The sequence below is a fragment of the Oncorhynchus masou genome, chromosome 32, assembly GCF_036934945.1.
Source record: "Oncorhynchus masou masou isolate Uvic2021 chromosome 32, UVic_Omas_1.1, whole genome shotgun sequence".
Classification (NCBI taxonomy): domain Eukaryota; kingdom Metazoa; phylum Chordata; class Actinopteri; order Salmoniformes; family Salmonidae; genus Oncorhynchus; species Oncorhynchus masou.
The window spans coordinates 93,701,673-93,723,997 of NC_088243.1; positions in this window are offsets into that span (position 1 = coordinate 93,701,673).

A 22,325-nucleotide genomic window follows, 5' to 3' on the forward strand; every position below is an offset into this window, starting at 1 on the left:
TTGAATGATATAGTAGTACCAATACAAGGATATAACATCTATAGAAGAGACAGGAATGCTTATGGGGGAGGTGTTGCTGTATATATTCAGAGCCATATTCCTTGTAATGCTTAGAGAAGGTCTTATGTCAAGTGTTATTGAAGTGTTGTGGGTGCAGGTTCAGTTGGCACATCTAAAGCCTTTTCTTTTGGGGTGTTGCTATAGGCCATCAGTCAGTATCTAAATAATATGTGTGAAATGCTTGGTAGTGTATGTGATGTAAACAGAGAGGTCTACTTTCTTGGGGACCTGAATATTGACTGGTTTTCATCAAGCTGTCCACTCAACAGGAAGCTCCTCACTGTAACCAGTGTCTGTAATCTGGTTCAGGTTATTAATCAACCAACCAGGGTGTTTACAAACACTACAGGAACAAGATCATCCACATGTATTGATCACATTTTTACTATTACTGTAGCACTTTGTTCTAAAGCTGTATCCGAACCCATTGGATGCAGTGATCACAATATAGTGGCTATATCCAGGAAAGACAAAGTTCCAACAGCTGGGCCTAAAATAGTATATACGAGATCATTCAATAGATTTTGTTGTGAGTCTTATGTGGATGATGTTAAAAATGTTTGTTGGTCTGATGTGATTAATGAGGAGCTTCCAGATGCTGCACTTGATGAATTTATGAAATTGATCAATGATTGATAAACATGAACCTGTTAAGGAACTGACTGTTATAACTGTTAAGGCTCCATGGATCAATGAGGAAATGAAAAACTGTCTGGTTGAAAGAGATGGAGCAAAAGGAAGTGGCTAATAAGTCTGGCTGCACATCTGACTGGCTGACTGACTGCAAACTGAGAAATGATGTGACTAAACTCAACAAAATGAAGAAACTGTATGATGAAGCCAAGATCAATGATATAAAGATGATATAAAGAATGATGGAAAAAAACTTTGGAGTACTTTAAATTAAGTTGTGGGCAGAAAGACAAAATTCATGAAATCAGCTTATTGGGGTGTAGCCTAGTGGTTAGAGCGTTGGACTAGTAACCGGAAGGTTGCAAGATCAAATCCCCGAGCTGACATGGTACAGATCTGTCTTTCTGCCCCTGAACAAGGCAGTTAACCCACTGTTTCTAGGCTGTCATTGAACATAATAATTTGTTCTTAATCAAGTGACTTGCCTAGTTAAATAAAGATATATATAAAATATATAAAATTATTAATCACAAAACCTTTTGATGTTGGCAATTATTTTTCTGATTATTTAATTTGAAAAGTGGGCAAATTTTGCCAACAATGAACAGTTACAGTATATAGGAAACAACTCACATCAAGACAAGAGATACACCACTACACTACATAAAGAGAGACCTAAGACAACAAAATAGCATGGCAGCAACACATGACAACACAGCAAGGTAGCAACACAACGTGGTAGCAGCACAAAACATGGTACTTTATTGGGCACAGACAACAGCACAAAGGGCAAGAAGGTAGAGACAACAATACATCACGCAAAGCTGCAACAACTGTCAGTAAGAGTGTCCATGATTGAGTCTTTGAATGAAGAGATTGAGATAAAACTGTCCAGTTTGAGTGTTTGTTGCAGCTCGTTCCATTCGCAGGCTGCAGCGAACTGAAAAGAGGAGCGACCCAGTGATGTGTTCGCTTTGGGGACCTTTAACAGAATGTGACTGGCAGAACGAGTGTTGTATGTGGAGGATGAGGGCTGCAGTAGATATCTCAGATAGGGGGGAGTGAGGCCTAAGAGGGTTTTATAAATAAGCATCAACCAGTGGGTCTTGCGACGGGTATGCAGAGATGACCAGTTTACAGAGGAGTAAAGAGTGCAGTGATTGTGTGTGTGTGTGTGTGTGTGTGTGTGTGTGTGTGTGTGTGTGTGTGTGTGTGTGTGTGTGTGTGTGTGTGTGTGTGTGTGTGTGTGTGTGTGTGTGTGTGTGTGTGTGTGTGTGTGTGTGTGTGTGTGTGTGTGTGTGTGTGTGTGTGTGTGTGTGTTACTGAGAGAGAAAAGGACCAATACGTCACTGGGTTTCTTTGGGTCAGTGACCGGCCGGCATCTATCTCTGTCTGTCCCTTCCTGGTGGACCAGGTCTCTCCTCCACGTCGGAGGAAGGAGTTGGTTGTCTCATCAGTGCGTCAGCAGAGCTGCTTTATCAGAAGCCAATGAGGCCTACCTCTCTCTCTCTATTCCCAAATCAGCCATAAGTGACTAACAACTTCCAAATCTACTTTCTGGAGGAGAGAGAGAAAGAGTCAGAGACAGAGAGAGACAGAGAAAGAGTCAGAGACAGAGACAGAGAGAGACAGAGAAAGAGTCAGAGACAGAGAGAGACAGAGAAAGAGTCAGAGACAGAGAGAGACAGAGAAAGAGTCAGAGACAGAAAGAGACGTAGAGAGAAAGAGTCAGAGACAGAGAGAGAGAGAGACAGAGAAAGAGTCAGAGACAGAGAGAGACAGGGAGAGAGTCAGAGACAGAGAGAGACAGAGAAAGAGTCAGAGACAGAGAGAGACAGAGAAAGAGTCAGAGACAGAAAGAGACGGAGAGAGACAGAGAAAGAGTCACAGACAGAAAGAGACAGAGAAAGAGTCAGAGACAGAGAGAGACAGAGAAAGAGTCAGAGACAGAAAGAGACGTAGAGAGAAAGAGTCAGAGACAGAGTCAGAGACAGAAAGAGAAAGAGTCAGAGACAGAAAGAGACAGAGAGAGAAAGAGACAGAGAGAGAAAGAGACAGAGAGAGAAAAAGAGAAAGGGAGAGAGAGAGTCAGAGACAGAAAGAGACAGAAAGAGACAGAAAAAGAAAGAGTCAGAGACAGATAGAGACAGAGAGAGAAAGAGTCAGAGACAGAAAGAGTCAGAGACAGAAAGAGACAGAGAGCGAAAGAGTCAGAGACAGAAAGAGACAGAGACAGAGAGAGAGAAAGAGTCAGAGACAGAGAATGAGTCAGAGACAGAGAGAGACAGAGAAAGAGTCAGAGACAGAGAGAGACAGAGAGAGTCAGAGACAGAGAGAGACAGAGAAATAGTCAGAGACAGAGAGAGACAGAGAATGAGTCAGAGACAGAAAGAGACAGAGAGCGAAATAGTCAGAGACAGAAAGAGACAGAGAGAGAAATAGTCAGAGACAGAGAGAGACAGAGAACGAGTCAGAGACAGAAAGAGACAGACAGAGAAAGAGTCATAGAAAGAAAGAGACAGAGAGAGAAAGAGTCAGAGACAGAAAGAGACAGAGAAAGAAAGAGTCAGAGACAGAAAGAGAAAGAATCAGAGACAGAAAGAGAAAGTCAGAGACAGAAAGAGACAGAGAGAAAGAGACAGAGAGAGAAAGAGACAGAGAGACAAAAAGACAAAGGGAGAGAGAGAGAGAGAGAAAGAGTCAGAGACAGAAAGAGACAGAAAGAGACAGAAAGAGACAGAAAGAGAAAGAGTCAGAGACAGATAGAGAAAGAGTCAGAGACAGAAAGAGTCAGAGACAGAAAGAGACAGAGAGAGAAAGAGACAGAGACAGAGAGAGACAGAGAGAGAAAGAGTCAAAGACAGAGAGAGACAGAGAGAGAAAGAGTCAGAGACAGAAAGAGACAGAGAGAGAAAGAGTCAGAGACAGAGAGAGACAGAGAGAGAAAGAGTCAGAGACAGAGAGAGACAGAGTGAGAAAGAGACAGAGAGAAAGAGACAGAGAGAGAGAGAGAAAGAGACAGAGAGAGAAAGAGACCGAGAGAAAGAGTCAGAGACAGAGAGAAAGAGTCAGAGACAGAGAGAGAAAATAGACAGAAAGAGAAAAAGAGAAGGGAGAGAGAGAGATCATAAGCTCATGGGCTCCTGAGTTCTTCTGAAAAAATAGATTTATAGTTTGATAAATGGACTTATACGGGATACTACCCTCTACCCTCAACATCAAAACCTTCAAACCAAATCAACATTCCATACTTCAAAGTTCAGTCTGAAGCCAAAACGGAAAAGATAATCATCTCCAGGTAATTTTGTTAAATCTTTATTTATTTCACCTTTATTTAACCAGGTAAGCTAGTTGAGAACAAGTTCTCATTTACATCTGCGACCTGGCCAAGATAAAGCAAAACAGAGCGACACAAACAACAACACAGAGTTACACATGGAATAAACAAGCGTACAGTCAATAGCACAATAGAAAAAAAGAAAGTCTATATATAGTGTGTGCAAATGGCATGGGAGGTAAGGTAAAATAAGGGAGGTAAGGAAATGAATAGGCCATAGTAGCAAAGTAATTACAATTTAGCAAATTAACACTGGAGTGACAGATGAGCAGATGATGGATGATGTGCAAGTAGAAACACTGGTGTGCAAAAGAGCAGCAAAGTAAATAAAAACAATATGGGGATGAGGTAGGTAGATAGGGTGGGCTATTTACAGATGGACTATGTACAGCTGCAGGGATCGGTTAGCTGCTCAGATAGCTGATGTTTAAAGTTAGTGAGGGAAACTTAGGTCTCCATCTTCAGCAATTTTTAAATCAAATCAAATCAAATTTATTTATATAGCCCTTCGTACATCAGCTGATATCTCAAAGTGCTGTACAGAAACCCAGCCTAAAACCCCAAACAGCAATCAATGCAGGTGTAGATGCACGGTGGTTAGGAAAAACTCCCTAGAAAGGCCAAACCCTAGGAAGAAACCTAGAGAGGAACCAGGCTATGTGGGGTGGCCAGTCCTCTTCTGGCTGTGCCGGGTAGAGATTATAACAGAACATGGCCAAGATGTTCAAATGTTCATAAATGACCAGCATGGTCGAATAATAATAAGGCAGAACAGTTGAAACTGAAGCAGCAGCACGGCCAGGTGGACTGGGGCAGCAAGGAGTCATCATGTCAGGTAGTCCTGGGGCATGGTCCTAGGGCTCAGGTCCTCCGAGAGAGAGAAAGAAAGAGAATTAGAGAGAGCATATGTGGGGTGGCCAGTCCTCTTCTGGCTGTGCCGGGTGGAGATTATAACAGAACATGGCCAAGATGTTCAAATGTTCATAAATGACCAGCATGGTCGAATAATAATAAGGTAGAACAGTTGAAACTGGAGCAGCAGCCCGGCCAGGTGGACTGGGGACAGCAAGGAGTCATCATGTCAGGTAGTCCTGGGGCATGGTCCTAGGGCTCAGGTCCTCCGAGAGAGAGAAGGAGAGAATTAGAGAACGCACACTTAGATTCACACAGGACACCGAATTGGACAGGAGAAGTACTCCAGATATAACAAACTGACCCCAGCCCCCCGACACATAAACTACTGCAGCATAAATACTGGAGGCTGAGACAGGAGGGGTCAGGAGACACTGTGGCCCTACCCGAGGACACCCCCGGACAGGGCCAAACAGGAAGGATATAACCCCACCCACTTTGCCAAAGCACAGCCCCCACACCACTAGAGGGATATCTTCAACCACCAACTTACCATCCTGAGACAAAGCTGAGTATAGCCCGCAAAGATCTCCGCCATGGCACAACCCAAGGGGGGGGGGGGTGCCAACCCAGACAGGAATGAATCAACCCACTCAGGTGATGCACCCCCTCCAGGGACGGCATGAGAGAGCCCCAGTAAGCCAGTAATAGGGTTAGAGGCAGAGAATCCCAGTGGAAAGAGGGGAACCGGCCAGGCAGAGACAGCAAGGGTGGTTCGTTGCTCCAGAGCCTTTCCGTTCACCTTCCCACTCCTGGGCCAGACTACACTCAATCATATGACCCACTGAAGAGATGAGTCTTCAGTAAAGACTTAAAGGTTGAGACCGAGTTTGTGTCTCTGACATGGATAGGCAGACCGTTCCATAAAAATGGAGCTCTATAGGAGAAAGCCCTGCCTCCAGCTGTTTGCTTAGAAATTCTAGGGAATTTGTGACCGTAGCGTACGTGTAGGTATGTACGGCAGGACCAAATCAGAGAGATAGGTAGGAGCAAGCCCATGTAATGCTTTGTAGGTTAGCAGTAAAACCTTGAAATCAGCCCTTGCTTTGACAGGAAGCCAGTGTAGGGAGGCTAGCACTGGAGTAATATGATCAAATTTTTTGGTTCTAGTCAGAATTCTAGCAGCCGTATTTAGCACTAACTGAAGTTTATTTAGTGCTTTATCCGGGTAGCCGGAAAGTAGAGCATTGCAGTAGTCTAAGCTAGAAGTGACAAAAGCATGGATTCATTTTTCTGCATCATTTTTGGACAGACAGTTTCTGATTTTTGCAATGTTACGTAGATGGAAAAAAGCTGTCCTTGAAATGGTCTTGATATGTTCTTCAAAAGAGAGATCAGGGTCCAGAGTAACGCCGAGGTCCTTCACAGTTTTATTTGAGATGACTGTACAACCATTAAGATTAATTGTCAGATTCAACAGAAGATCTCTTTGTTTCTTGGGACCTAGAACAAGCATCTCTGTTTTGTCCGAGTTTAAAAGTAGAAAGTTTGCAGCCATCCACTTCCTTATGTCTGAAACACATGCTTCTAGCGAGGGCAATTTTGGGGCTTCACCATGTTTCATTGAAATGTACAGCTGTGTGTCATCCGCATAGCAGTGAAAGTTAACATTATGTTTTCGAATAACATCCCCAAGAGGTAAAATATATAGTGAAAACAACAGTGGTCCTAAAACGGAACCTTGAAGAACACCGAAATTTACAGTTGATTTGTCAGAGGACAAACCATTCACAGAGACAAACTGATATCTTTCCGACAGATAAGATCTAAACCAGGCCAGAACTTGTCCGTGTAGACCAATTTGGGTTTCCAATCTCTCCAAAAGAATGTGGTGATCGATGGTATCAAAAGCAGCACTAATGTCTAGGAGCACGAGGACAGATGCAGAGCCTCGGTCCGATGCCATTAAAATGTCATTTTCCACCTTCACAAGTGCCGTCTCAGTGCTATGATGGGGTCTAAAACCAGACTGAAGCATTTCGTATACATTGTTTGTCTTCAGGAAGGCAGTGAGTTGCTGAGCAACAGCCTTTTCTAAGATTTTTGAGAGGAATGGAAGATTCGATATAGGCCGATAGTTTTTTATATTTTCTGGGTCAAGGTTTGGCTTTTTCAAGAGAGGCTTTATTACTGCCACTTTTAGTGAGTTTGGTACACATCCGGTGGATAGAGAGATGTTTATTATGTTCAACATAGGAGGGCCAAGCACAGGAAGCAGCTCTTTCAGTAGTTTAGTTGGAATAGGGTCCAGTAAGCAGCTTGAAGGTTTAGAGGCCATGATTATTTTCATCATTGTGTAAAGAGATATAGTACTAAAACACTTGAGCGTCTCTCTTGATCCTAGGTCCACGCAGAGTTGTGCAGACTCAGGACAACTGAGCTTTGAAGGAATACGCAGATTTAAAGAGGAGTCTGTAATTTGCTTTCTAATAATCATAATTTTTTCCTCAAAGAAGTTCATGAATTTATCACTGCTAAAGTGAAAGTCATCCTCTCTTGGGGAATGCTGCTTTTTAGTTAGCTTTGCGACAGTATCAAAAAGGAATTTTGGATTGTTCTTATTTTCCTCAATTAAGTTAGAAAAATAGGATGATCGAGCAGCAGTAAGGGCTCTTCGGTACTGCATGGTACTGTCTTTCCAAGCTAGACGGAAGACTTCCAGTTTGGTGTGGCGCCATTTCCGTTCCAATTTTCTGGAAGCTTGCTTCAGAGCTCGGGTATTTTCTGTGTACCAGGGAGCTAGTTTCTTATGAGAAATGTTTTTAGTTTTTAGGGGTGCAACTGCATCTAGGGTATTGCGCAAGGTTAAATTGAGTTCCTCAGTTAGGTGGTTAACTGATTTTTGTCCTCTGGTGTCATTGGGTAGACAGAGGGAATCTGGAAGGACATCAAGGAATCTTTGTGTTGTCTGTGAATTTATAGCACGACTTTTGATGTTCCTTGGTTGGGGTCTGAGCAGATTATTTGTTGCAATTGCAAACGTAATAAAATGGTGGTCCGATAGTCCTGGATTATGAGGAAAAACATTAAGATCCACAACATTTATTCCATGGGACAAAACTAGGTCCAGCGTATGACTGTGACAGTGAGTGGGTCCAGAGACATGTTGGACAAAACCCACTGAGTCGATGATGGCTCCGAAAGCCTTTTGGAGTGGGTCTGTGGACTTTTCCATGTGAATATTAAAGTCACCAAAGATTATAATATTATCTGCTATGACTACAAGGTCCGATAGGAATTCAGGGAACTCAGTGAGGAACGCTGTATATGGCCCAGGAGGCCTGTAAACAGTAGCTATAAAAAGTGATTGAGTAGGCTGCATAGATTTCATGACTAGAAGCTCAAAAGACGAAAACGTCATTTTTTTTTTTGTAAATTGAAATTTGCTATCATAAATGTTAGCAACACCTCCGCCTTTGCGGGATGCACGGGGGATATGGTCACTAGTGTAGCCAGGAGGTGAGGCCTCATTTAACACAGTAAATTCATCAGGCTTAAGCCATGTTTCAGTCAGGCCAATCACATCAAGATTATGATCAGTGATTAGTTCATTGACTATAATTGCCTTTGAAGTAAGGGATCTAACATTAAGTAGTCCTATTTTGAGATGTGAGGTATCATGATCTCTTTCAATAATGACAGGAATGGAGGTGGTCTTTATCCTAGTGAGATTGCTAAGGCGAACACCGCCATGTTTAGTTTTGCGCAACCTAGGTCGAGGCACAGACACGGTCTCAATGGTGATAGCTGAGCTGACTACACTGACTGTGCTAGTGGCAGACTCCACTATGCTGGCAGGCTGGCTAACAGCCTATAGGAGCCTATAGAGCTATAGGAGTTAGAGCCCTGTCTATGTTGGTAGATAAGATGAGAGCACCCCTTTTACAATTCATTCCAGTTATTGGCAGCAGAAAACGGGAAGGAAAGGCGGCCTAATGAGGTGTTGGCTTTGGGGATGACCAGTGAGATATACCTGCTGGAGCACGTGCTACGAGTGGGTGTTGTTATCGTGACCAGTGAGCTGAGGTAATGCGGAGCTTTACCTAGCATAGACTTATAGATTACCTGGAGCCAGTGGGTTTGGCTAAAAATATGTAGCGAGGGCCAGCCGACGAGAGCATACAGGTCTCAGTGGTGGGTGGTATAAGGTGACAAAACGGATGGCACTGTAATAGACTGCATCCAGTTTGCTGAGTAGAGTATTGAAAGCTATTTTGTAGATGACATCGCCGAAGTCGAGGATCGGTAAGGATAGTCAGTTTTACTAGGGTAAGTTTGGCGGCATGAGTGAAGGATCCTTTGTTGCGAAATAGGAAACTAGATTTAATTTTGGATTGGAGATGTTTGATATGAGTCTGGAAGGAGAGTTAACAGTCTAGCCAGACACCTAGGTATTTGTAGTTGTCCACATATTCTAAGTCAGAACTGTCCAGAGTAGTGATGTTGAAAAGCATGCATTTGGTTTTACTAGAGTTTTAGGGTAGTTGGAGGCCACGGAAGGAGTATGGCAATGAAGCTCATTTGGAGGTTTGTTAACCTGTCCAGGACTGGCGGAACCCCGTTCCGCTAGCCAATGAAATTGCAGGGTGCCAAATACAAATCAACAGAAATCTCATAAACCAAATTTCTCAAACATACAAGTATTTTACACAATTTTAAAGATAAAATTCTCATTAATCCAGCCACATTGTCTGATTTAAAAAATGCTTTACAGCGAAAGCTCCACAAACGATTATGTTAGGTCACCACCAAGCCAAAGAAAAACCCAGCCATTTTTCCAGCCAAAGTGAGGATTCACAAAAAGCATAAATATAGATAAAATGAATCACTAACCTTTGATGATCTTCATCAGATGACACTCATAGGACTTTATGTTACACAATACATGTATGTTTTGTTCGATAAAGTACATGTTTATATACAAAAATCTCACTTTACATTGGCGTGTTAGGTTCAGTAGTTCCAAAACATGCGGTGATTTTGCAGAGAGCCACATCAATTTACAGAAATACTCATAATAAACATTGACATGAAACTGTAGATACACCTCTCCTTAATGCAACCGCTGTGTCAGATTTAAAAAAAACTTTACGGAAAAAGCACACCATGCAATATTCTGAGTACTGTGCTCAGAGACCATAACAGCGAAAGAGATATCCGCCATGTTGTGGAGTCAACAGAAGTCAGAAATAGCATTATAAATATTCACTTACCTTTGATGATCTTCATCAGAATGCACCCCCCAGGAATTCCAGTTCCACAATAAATGTTTTATTTGTTCCATAAAGTACATAATTTATATCAAAATACCTCCTTTTGTTAGGGAGTTTGGTAAACAAATCCAAATGCGCATGCAAGTCCAGCCGAAAGGTGTGGAGTGTGACGAAGGGGAGTGTGCTTACCGGAGAGAGAGAGGGACCGGGCAGGCACCGTGTTATGCGGTGTCCCCGGTGCGTGTGCATAGCCCGGTACGCTACTTCCCAGCTCCTCGTATCGGCCGGGCTAGAGTGGGCATCGAGCCAGGTCCCATGAAGCCGTCTCTGCGCATCTGGTCTCCAGTGCATCTTCTTGGGCCGGCGTACATGGCACCAGCCTTATGCATGGTGTCCCCGGTTCGCCAGCTCAGCCCAGTGCGGGCTATTCCACCTCGCCACACTGGCCTGGCTACGGGGAGCATTCAACCAGGTAAGGTTGGGCAGGCTCGGTGCTCAAGAGCTCCAGTGCGCCTTCATGGTCCGGGCTATCCAGTGCCACCTCCACGCACCAGCGCACCAGGTTGTCTCTCCGTCTTCTCGCACCAGGTTGTCTCTCCGTCTTCTTATATTATTATATTTATTATATTCTCCCTACAGGTGCTCCCTTCTCCCTTCTCCTCCTCAGAAGAGGAGGACGAGATCCTTTAAAGACACCTGGCTCAATCCCCTCTCATTCGGCCCCCCTTCACAGTAGAAGCATCAAACAAGGTTCTAAAGACTGTTGACATCTAGTGGAAGCATTAGGAAGTGATGACCCCACAGACACTGTATATTGGATGACCTCACAGACACTGTATATTGGAATGGCAATGAGTTGAAAAACTACAAACCTCAGATTTCCCACTTCCTGGTTGGATTTTTCTCAGGTTTTTGCGTGCCATATGAGTTCTGTTATACTCACAGACATCATTCAAACAGTTTTAGAAACTTAAGAGTTTTCTATCCAAATCTACTAATTATGCATATTCTAGCTTTTATGGCTGAGTAGCAGGCAGTTTACTCTGGGCACCTTATTCATCCAAGCTACTCAATACTGCCCCCCAGTCACCAAGAAGTTAAGCATATCCCAGTTTTGGTCACCTAACAGTACAATCTCTGAAGATAGATCGGGGGCGATCAATTCACATATGGTGTCCAGGGCACAGCTCGGGGCTGAGGGGGGTCTATAACAAGCGGCAACAGTGAGAGACTTGTTTCTGGAAAGGTAGATTTTTAAAAGTAGAAGCTCGAACTGTTTGCACACAGACCTGGATAGTAAGACAGAACTCTGCAGCCTATCTCTGCAGTACATTGCAACTCCGCCCCCTTTGTCAGTTCTATCTTGTCGGAAAATTTTATAGTTAGGGATGGAAATTTCAGAATTTTTGGTGGCCTTACTAAGCCAGGATTCAGACACGACTAGGACATCAGGGTTGGCAGAGTGTGCTAAAGCAGTGAATAAAACAAACTTAGGGAGGAGGCTTCTGATGTTAACATGCATGAAACCAAGGCTTTTACGGTTACATAAGTCAACAAATAAGAGCGCCTGAGGAATGGGAGTGGAGCTGGGGAATGGGAGTGGAGCTGGGGATTGGGAGTGGAGCTGGGGAATGGGAGTGGAGCTGAGGAATGGGAGTGGAGCTGGGGAATGGGAGTGGAGCTGGGGAATGGGAGTGGAGCTGGGGATTGGGAGTGGAGCTGAGGAATGGGAGTGGAGCTGAGGAATGGGAGTGGAGCTGGGGAATAGGAGTGGAGCTAGGGAATGGGAGTGGAGCTAGGGAATGGGAGTGGAGCTAGGGAATGGGAGTGGAGCTAGGGGATGGGAGTGGAGCTAGGGGATGGGAGTGGAGCTAGGGGATGGGAGTGGAGCTGGGGAATGGGAGTGGAGCTGGGGATTGGGAGTGGAGCTGAGGAATGGGAGTGGAGCTGAGGAATGGGAGTGGAGCTGGGGAATAGGAGTGGAGCTAGGGAATGGGAGTGGAGCTGGGGAATGGGAGTGGAGCTGGGGAATGGGAGTGGAGCTGGGGATTGGGAGTGGAGCTGAGGAATGGGAGTGGAGCTGAGGAATGGGAGTGGAGCTGAGGAATGGGAGTGGAGCTGGGGAATAGGAGTGGAGCTAGGGAATGGGAGTGGAGCTGGGGATTGGGAGTGGAGCTGGGGAATAGGAGTGGAGCTGGGGAATGGGAGTGGAGCTGGGGAATGGGAGTGGAGCTGGGGAATAGGAGTGGAGCTAGGGAATGGGAGTGGAGCTGGGGAATGGGAGTGGAGCTGAGGAATGGGAGTGGAGCTGGGGAATAGGAGTGGAGCTAGGGAATGGGAGTGGAGCTGGGGAATGGGAGTGGAGCTGGGGAATGGGAGTGGAGCTGGGGATTGGGAGTGGAGCTGAGGAATGGGAGTGGAGCTGAGGAATGGGAGTGGAGCTGGGGAATAGGAGTGGAGCTAGGGAATGGGAGTGGAGCTGGGGATTGGGAGTGGAGCTGGGGAATGGGAGTGGAGCTGAGGAATGGGAGTGGAGCTGGGGAATGGGAGTGGAGCTGGGGAATAGGAGTGGAGCTAGGGATGGGAGTGGAGCTGGGGATTGGGAGTGGAGCTGGGGAATGGGAGTGGAGCTGGGGAATGGGAGTGGAGCTAGGGAATAGGAGTGGAGCTGGAGAATGGGAGTGGAGCTGGGGAATGGGAGTGGAGCTGGGGAATGGGAGTGGAGCTAGGGAATGGGAGTGGAGATGTGGAATAGGAGTGGAGCTGGGGAATGGGAGTGGAGCTGGGGAATGGGAGTGGAGCTAGGGAATGGGAGTGGAGATGTGGAATAGGAGTGGAGCTGGGGAATGGGAGTGGAGCTGGGGAATGGGAGTGGAGCTGGGGAATGGGAGTGGAGCTAGGGAATGGGAGTGGAGATGTGGAATAGGAGTGGAGCTGGGGAATGGGAGTGGAGCTAGGGGATGGGAGTGGAGCTAGGGGATGGGAGTGGAGCTAGGGATTGGGAGTGGAGCTGGGGAATGGGAGTGGAGCTCGGGATTGGGAGTGGAGCTAGGGGATGGGAGTGGAGCTAGGGGATGGGAGTGAAGCTAGGGATTGGGAGTGGAGCTAGGGCATGGGAGTGGAGCTAGGGGATGGGAGTGAAGCTAGGGATTGGGAGTGGAGCTAGGGCATGGGAGTGGAGCTAGGGATTGGGAGTGGAGCTAGGGCATGGGAGTGGAGCTAGGGAATGGGAGTGGAGCTCGGGATTGGGAGTGGAGCTGGGGAATGGGAGTGGAGCTAGGGAATGGGAGTGGAGCTGGGGAATGGGAGTGGAGCTAGGGAATGCAGGGTCTGGATTAACCTCTACATCGAGAGGCTTCTGATGTTAACATGCATAAATCCAAGTGAACCAGTGAAATAAAACAATAGTAACTAACCAAAACAGCAGTAGACAAGGCATATTGACATTAGGGAGAGGCATAACCATAGGGTCCAATGAGCAGCAATAGGTGAGTCAGGGAGCCATTCGGTTGTCGCTACTACGCTAGGCTAGCTGGAGACACGGCGATTCAGAAAGCTAGCGGGCCGTGGCCAGCAGATTGATCTTCGGCGATGTCGCCTGTTGAAATCACCTCGGACGATTACATCGGCAGACCAGTCGTGTTTGATCGGCGGGGCTCTTTGTCGGCAATTAAGGGTCCTGTCCAATTGGCAAAATAGTTAGAAAGGCCTGGTGATGAAGTGCAACATCAGTTACAGCTATGAAGACATTAATATGGGACATGATATTCAGAAGGAGACAGCTATGAAGACATTAATATGGGACATGATATTCAGTAGGGGACATTAATATGGGACATGATATTCAGTAGGAGACAGCTATGAAGACATTAATAAGGGACATGATATTCAGTAGGGGACAGCTATGAAGACATTAATATGGGACATGATATTCAGGAGGAGACAGCTATGAAGACATTAATATGGGACATGATATTCAGTAGGGGACAGCTATGAAGACATTAATAAGGGACATGATATTCAGTAGGGGACAGCTATGAAGACATTAATATGGGACATGATATTCAGGAGGGGACATTAATATGGGACATGATATTCAGTAGGAGACATTAATATGGGACATGATATTCAGTAGGAGACATTAATATGGGACATGATATTCAGGAGGAGACATTAATAAGGGACATGATATTCAGTAGGAGACATTAATATGGGACATGATATTCAGTAGGGGACAGCTATGAAGACATTAATAAGGGACATGATATTCAGTAGGAGACATTAATATGGGACATGATATTCAGTAGGAGACAGCTATGAAGACATTAATAAGGGACATGATATTCAGTAGGAGACATTAATATGGGACATGATATTCAGTAGGAGACATTAATAAGGGACATGATATTCAGTAGGAGACATTAATATGGGACATGATATTCAGTAGGGGACATTAATAAGGGACATGATATTCAGTAGGAGACATTAATATGGGACATGATATTCAGTAGGAGACATTAATAAGGGACATGATATTCAGTAGGAGACATTAATAAGGGACATGATATTCAGTAGGAGACATTAATATGGGACATGATATTCAGTAGGAGACATTAATATGGGACATGATATTCAGTAGGGGACATTAATAAGGGACATGATATTCAGTAGGAGACATTAATATGGGACATGATATTCAGTAGGAGACATTAATATGGGACATGATATTCAGGAGGAGACATTAATATGGGACATGATATTCAGTAGGGGACATTAATATGGGACATGATATTCAGGAGGAGACATTAATATGGGACATGATATTCAGTAGGAGACAGCTATGAAGACATTAATAAGGGACATGATATTCAGTAGGGGACATTAATATGGGACATGATATTCAGTAGGAGACATTAATATGGGACATGATATTCAGTAGGAGACATTAATAAGGGACATGATATTCAGTAGGGGACATTAATATGGGACATGATATTCAGTAGGAGACATTAATATGGGACATGATATTCAGTAGGGGACATTAATATGGGACATGATATTCAGTAGGAGACATTAATATGGGACATGATATTCAGTAGGAGACATTAATATGGGACATGATATTCAGTAGGAGAACAAGATGACGTCCTGCTCTTAATGGGTTTATTCACCAGCTCAACTGTGTGTGTGTGTGTGTGTGTGTGTGTGTGTGTGTGTGTGTGTGTGTGTGTGTGTGTGTGTGTGTGTGTGTGTGTGTGTGTGTGTGTGTGTGTGTGTGTGTGTCATGGAAACAGTGTGTTAACACAGGTAAGGAGCCTGGGATCAAGAGAGCAGTACAAAGCAAAGCGCCGGTAAACCTGCAGGGATGATAATGATACACCAGCCAGCTGCTTTCTCTCTCTCTACCCAGCTCAACACACCCTGTACTCTACCTGACTCCCTTTCTCTCTCTCTAGCCAGCTCAACACACCCTGTACTCTACCTGACTCCCTTTCTCTCTCTCTAGCCAGCTCAACACACCCTGTACTCTACCTGACTCCCTTTCTCTCTCTCTACCCAGCTCAACACACCCTGTACTCTACCTGTCTCCATTTCTCTCTCTCTACCCAGCTCAACACACCCTGTACTCTACCTGACTCCCTTTCTCTCTCTCTAGCCAGCTCAACACACCCTGTACTCTACCTGACTCCCTTTCTCTCTCTCTACCCAGCTCAACACACCCCGTACTCTACCTGACTCCCTTTCTCTCTCTCTACCCAGCTCAACACACCCTGTACTCTACCTGACTCCCTTTCTCTCTCTCTACCCAGCTCAACACACCCTGTACTCTACCTGTCTCCATTTCTCTCTCTCTAGCCAGCTCAACACACCCCGTACTCTACCTGACTCCCTTTCTCTCTCTCTACCCAGCTCAACACACCCTGTACTCTACCTGACTCCCTTTCTCTCTCTCTAGCCAGCTCAACACACCCTGTACTCTACCTGTCTCCATTTCTCTCTCTCTACCCAGCTCAACACACCCCGTACTCTACCTGACTCCCTTTCTCTCTCTCTAGCCAGCTCAACACACCCTGTACTCTACCTGACTTCCTTTCTCTCTCTCTAGCCAGCTCAACACACCCCGTACTCTACCTGACTCCCTTTCTCTCTCTCTAGCCAGCTCAACACACCCTGTACTCTACCTGACTTCCTTTCTCTCTCTCTAGCCAGCTCAACACACCCTGTACTCTACCTGACTCCCACCTCCCTCCCTCTCCTCACCCCTCTCCACCACCCACCTGCCTCCCACCACCCTCCCACTCCTCACCCCTCTCCACCACCACCCCCTCCCTCCCTCTTCTCACCCCTCTCCACCACCCACCTGCCTCCCACCTCCCTCCCTCTCCTCACCCCTCTCCACCACCCACCTGCCTCCCACCACCCTCCCACTCCTCACCCCTCTCCACCACCACCCCCTCCCTCCCCCTCCTCACCCCTCTCCACCACCCCCTCCCTGCAACTCCTCACCCCTCTCCACCACCACCCCCTCCCTCCCTCTCCTCCCCTCTCCACCACCACCACCTCCCTCCCTCTCCTCACCCCTCTCCACCACCCCTCCTTCCCACTCCTCACCCCTCTCCACCACCCCCTCCCTCCCACTCCTCACCCCTCTTCACCACCACCCCCTCCCTCCCTCTCCTCACCCCTCTTCCACCACCCCCTCCCTCCCACTCCTCACTCCTCTCCACCACCACCCCTCCCTCCCTCTCCTCCCCTTTCCACCACCACCCCCTCCCTCCCTCTCCTCCCCTCTCTCCACCACCCCACTGCCTCTGGTATTTATTCATGGCTCATCGTTTCCAGTTGTTATATACGGTTGTATTGACATGGTTAAGCTTAGACAATTAATTAAAGTTTCCATTTTGTAACGAGAGAAAGAGGAGGGCCTGGAAACTGAACAATGCTGCTAACAAGAGAGAGCTTTAGATGTCTCTCTCAGTTATAACCTGTTGATTACAGACATGATTATGTCTCTCTGTTATAACCTGTTGATTACAGACATGATGATGTCTCTCTCTGTTATAACCTGTTGATTACAGACATGATGATGTCTCTCTCTGTTATAACCTGTTGATTACAGACATGATTATGTCTCTCTGTTATAACCTGTTGATTACAGACATGATGATGTCTCTCTCAGTTATAACCTGTTGATTACAGACATGATGATGTCTCTCTCAGTTATAACCTGTTGATTACAGACATGATGATGTCTCTCTGTTATAACCTGTTGATTACAGACATGATGATGTCTCTCTCTCTGTTATAACCTGTTGATTACAGACATGATGATGTCTCTCTCTGTTATAACCTGTTGATTACAGACATGATGATGTCTCTCTCTGTTATAACCTGTTGATTACAGACATGATGATGTCTCTCTCTGTTATAACCTGTTGATTACAGACATGATGATGTCTCTCTCTGTTATAACCTGTTGATTACAGACATGATGATGTCTCTCTCTGTTATAACCTGTTGATTACAGACATGATGATGTCCCTCTCTCTGTTATAACCTGTTGATTACAGACATGATGATGTCTCTCTCTGTTATAACCTGTTGATTACAGACATGATGATGTCTCTCTCTGTTATAACCTGTTGATTACAGACATGATGATGTCTCTCTCTGTTATAACCTGTTGATTACAGACATGATGATGTCCCTCTCTGTTATAACCTGTTGATTACAGACATGATGATGTCCCTCTCTGTTATAACCTGTTGATCACAGACATGATGATGTCTCTCTCTGTTATAACTTGTTGATTACAGATATGATGATCTCTCTCTCTGTGTTATAACCTGTTGATTACAGACATGATGATGTCTCTCTGTTATAACCTGTTGATTACAGACATGATGATGTCTCTCTCTCTGTTATAACCTGTTGATTACATAGGGAGGATGGTCTCGGGGTTCAACGGTGTAGCAGAGGGTCTATAGAGTCCTGAGAGTGCATCAGGCTTCACGTTCTTGGACCCCGGGCGATAGGAGATGGTAAAGTTGAACCGAGTGAATAGCAGGGGCTGTCGAGCTTGTCTAAAGTTCAGGTGCAGAGATATTCCAGGTTCTTGTGGTTCAGTCCACGCTATGAATGGATGTGCCGCCCCCTCTAACCAGTGCATCCACTCCTCCAACGCCATCTTCACCGCAAGCGGTTCTCGATTTCCCACGTCCTAGTTCCTGACAGTGGTGTTAAGACGATGGAAAAGGAATGTTCATGGATGCAGCTTCTGGTACGGGGCAGAATGCTGGGACAGGACGGCCCCCAGTCCGACGTCCATGGCATCGACCTCCACCACGAACTAATGGGATGGATCCGGATGGATTAAGGAGCTGTAGTGAACCGATGCTTGAGGTCGGAGAACGCCTGGTCTCAGCACGTGAACAGGACCTTCGGAGAGGTGAGTGTTGAAAGGGTGTAAGCCAGGGTGCTGTAACCACAGATGAAATGTTAGTAGAAACTAGCAAACCCCAGGAAGCGTTGCAGCTGCACTCTGGATGTGGGTAGAGGCCAATCCACCACCGCTCTCACCTCACCAGGATCCATCTGTATATTTCCTGCAGCGATGAAGTATCCTAGGAAGGAGATGGTGGTTGCGATGAAATTCGCATTTCTCCACTTGAACAAAAGGCTGGTTCTCCAGGAGACGCTGAAGGACTGTGGAGGAAGTGGAGGACGTAGAGCCAGGAGCCACCAGAGTCACCAGTCAGCCAGGAGCCACCAGAGTCACCAGTCAGCCAGGAGCCACCAGAGCCACCAGTCAGCCAGGAGCCACCAGAGTCACCAGTCGGCCAGGAGCCACCAGAGTCACCAGTCAGCCAGGAGCCACCAGAGTCACCAGTCAGCCAGGAGCCACCAGAGTCACCAGTCAGCCAGGAGCTGCCCCTCAGTCCTGAGCTTCCCCTCAGTCCGGAGCTTCCCCTCAGTCCGGAGCTGCCCCTCAGTCCGGAGCTGCCATTCAGTCCTGAGCTTCCCCTCAGTCCTGAGCTGCCCCTCAGTCCTGAGCTTCCCCTCAGTCCTGAGCTTCCCCTCAGTCCGGAGCTGCCCCTCAGTCCGGAGCTGCCATTCAGTCCTGAGCTGCCCCTCAGTCCTGAGCTGCCCCTCAGTCCTGAGCTGCCCCTCAGTCCCGAGCTTCCCCTCAGTCCTGAGCTGCCCCTCAGTCCTGAGCTTCCCCTCAGTCCGGAGCTGCCTCTCAGTCCTGAGCTACCATTCAGTCCTGAGCTGCCCCTCAGTCCTGAGCTGCCCCTCAGTCCTGAGCTTCCCCTCAGTCCTGAGCTGCCCCTCAGTCCTGAGCTTCCCCTCAGTCCGGCGCTGCCATTCAGTCCGGAGCTGCCATTCAGTCCAGAGCTGCCATTCAGTCCGGAGCTGCCATTCAGTCCGGAGCTGCCCCTCAGTCCTGAGCTTCCCCTCAGTCCTGAGCTGCCCCTCAGTCCTGAGCTTCCCCTCAGTCCTGAGCTGCCCCTCATTCCTGAGCTTCCCCTCAGTCCTGAGCTGCCTCTCAGTCCTGAGCTTCCCCTCAGTCCGGAGCTGCCCCTCAGTCCGGAGCTGCTATTCAGTCTTGAGCTTCCCCTCATTCCTGAGCTGCCCCTCAGTCCTGAGCTTCCCCTCAGTCCTGAGCTTCCCCTCAGTCCTGAGCTTCCCCTCAGTCCTGAGCTGCCCCTCAGTCCTGAGCTTCCCCCATGTCCTGAGCTTCCCCTCAGTCCTGAGCTTCCCCTCAGTCCTGAGCTTCCCCTCAGTCCGGAGCTGCCCCTCAGTCCGGAGATGCCATTCAGTCCTGAGCTGCCCCTCAGTCCTGAGCTGCCCCTCAGTCCTGAGCTTCCCCTCAGTCCTGAGCTGCCCCTCAGTCCTGAGCTTCCCCTCAGTCCTGAGCTGCCCCTCAGTCCTGAGCTGCCATTCAGTCCGGAGCTTCCCCTTAGTCCTGAGCTGTCCCTCAGTCCTGAGCTGCCATTCAGTCCGGAGCTTCCCCTCAGTCCTGAGCTTCCCCTCAGTCCTGAGCTGCCCCTCAGTCCTGAGCTTCACCTCAGTCCTGAGCTGCCACTCAGTCCTGAGCTGCCCCTCAGTCCGGAGCTTCCCCTCAGTCCTGAGCTGCCCCTCAGTCCTGAGCTTCCCCTCAGTCCTGAGCTTCCCCTCAGTCCGGAGCTGCCCCTCAGTCCGGAGCTGCCATTCAGTCCTGAGCTGCCCCTCAGTCCTGAGCTGCCCCTCAGACCTGAGCTTCCCCTCAGTCCTGAGCTGCCCCTCAGTCCGGAGCTTCCCCTCAGTCCATAGCTTCCCCTCAGTCCGGAGCTGCCCCTCAGTCCGGAGCTGCCATTCAGTCCTGAGCTTCCCCTCAGTCCTGAGCTGCCCCTCAGTCCTGAGCTTCCCCTCAGTCCTGAGCTTCCCCACAGTCCTGAGCTGCCCCTCAGTCCTGAGCTTCCCCTCAGTCCTGAGCTTCCCCTCAGTCCTGAGCTGCCCCTCAGTCCTGAGCTTCCCCTCAGTCCTGAGCTGCCACTCAGTCCTGAGCTGCCCCTCAGTCCGGAGCTTCCCCTCAGTCCTGAGCTGCCCCTCAGTCCTGAGCTTCCCCTCAGTCCGGAGCTGCCATTCAGTCCGGAGCTGCCATTCAGTCCGGAGCTGCCATTCAGTCCAAAGCTGCCCCTCAGTCCTGAGCTTCCCCTCAGTCCTGAGCTGCCCCTCAGTCCCGAGCTTCCCCTCAGTCCTGAGCTGCCCCTCAGTCCTGAGCTTCCCCTCAGTCCGGAGCTGCCCCTCAGTCCTGAGCTACCATTCAGTCCTGAGCTTCCCCTCAGTCCTGAGCTGCCCTTCAGTCCTGAGCTTCCCCTCAGTCCTGAGCTTCCCTTCAGTAGGGTCGCCGTTCCTAGGAGGCCACAGAAGCGGACTAAGACTATGGTGAAGTGGGGTCCACGTCCAGCGCCAGAGCCCACCCAGACCCCTATAGGTTCAGGTTTTGCCTTGAGGGGGGGGGGGGGGACTGTCACGCCCTGACCATAGTTTGCTTTGTATGTTTATATGGTTTGTTTGGTCAGGGTGTGATCTGAGTGGACATTCTATGTTGTGTGTTATGTTAGCACAGTTTTTATACACGTTCATCTTATTCGTTTTGTTGTTTATTGTTTAAGTGTTCTTCATGTTCTTCATTAATAAAGAAGAATGTATTCTAACCACGCTGCGCTTTGGTCCGCTTCTTACCACCATTGTGACAGTAGAAGCACGGTGCCTAGGAAAAACTCCCTAGAAAGGCCAGAACCTAGGAAGAAACCTAGAGAGGAACCAGGCTATGAGGGGTGGCCAGTCCTCTTCTGGCTGTGCCGGGTGGAGATTATAACAGAACATGGCCAAGATGTTCAAATGTTCATAGATGACCAGCAGGGTCAGATAATAATAATCACAGTAGTTGTAGAGGGTGCAACAAGTCAGCACCTCAGGAGTAAATGTCAGTTGGCTTTTCATAGCCGATCATTCAGAGTATCTCTATTCTAACCTACAGGTAGTAGAGTTATGGAAAGTGGTTCAGTTGGCAGAGTGCTATAAGCCTATTCATAGATGACTGATGTCACTGCGGTGTTGATCCTACAGACACAGGAAACAGGAAGTGTTTTCCAGGCATGTAGAACCAGGCGGTCACAGTGATGTGACTACAACACAACCTCTGACACCCAGCCTGCCACGGGATAATTGACTGTTTTTATAACAGCACGGTGTGTGTGTGTGTGGCCTTTCTAATGGCCATTGAAATTTCCATGATTGTTGAAGACACACACACTTTGCCCTAGAGAGCATTTATTTTCATACATGCTTGAGGAGGAAAGGCCCTGTGTGTGTTTACTAGCCCTGTCAAGGTTCGCTCTGCTTTCAGAGAGAGACTGGAGTGAGAGAAAGGGGGGAGAGAGAAAGCGAGAGATGGAAAGAAAGAATGAATGAAAGAAAGAGGGAGAGAGAGCACCTGGGCTGGAGGCTGGAACACGACCCTGGTTTTGGGACCTCACCCTGCTCCCCAATTCCCTCTCTCCCTCTACCGCTCTCTCTCTTCCTCTCTCCCTCCCCTTGCCCCCTCCCTTCCTCTTTCTTCTTCCCTCTCTCTCTCCCACCCTCCCCCGCTCCCTCTCTCTTCCTCTCTCCCTCCCCTTGCC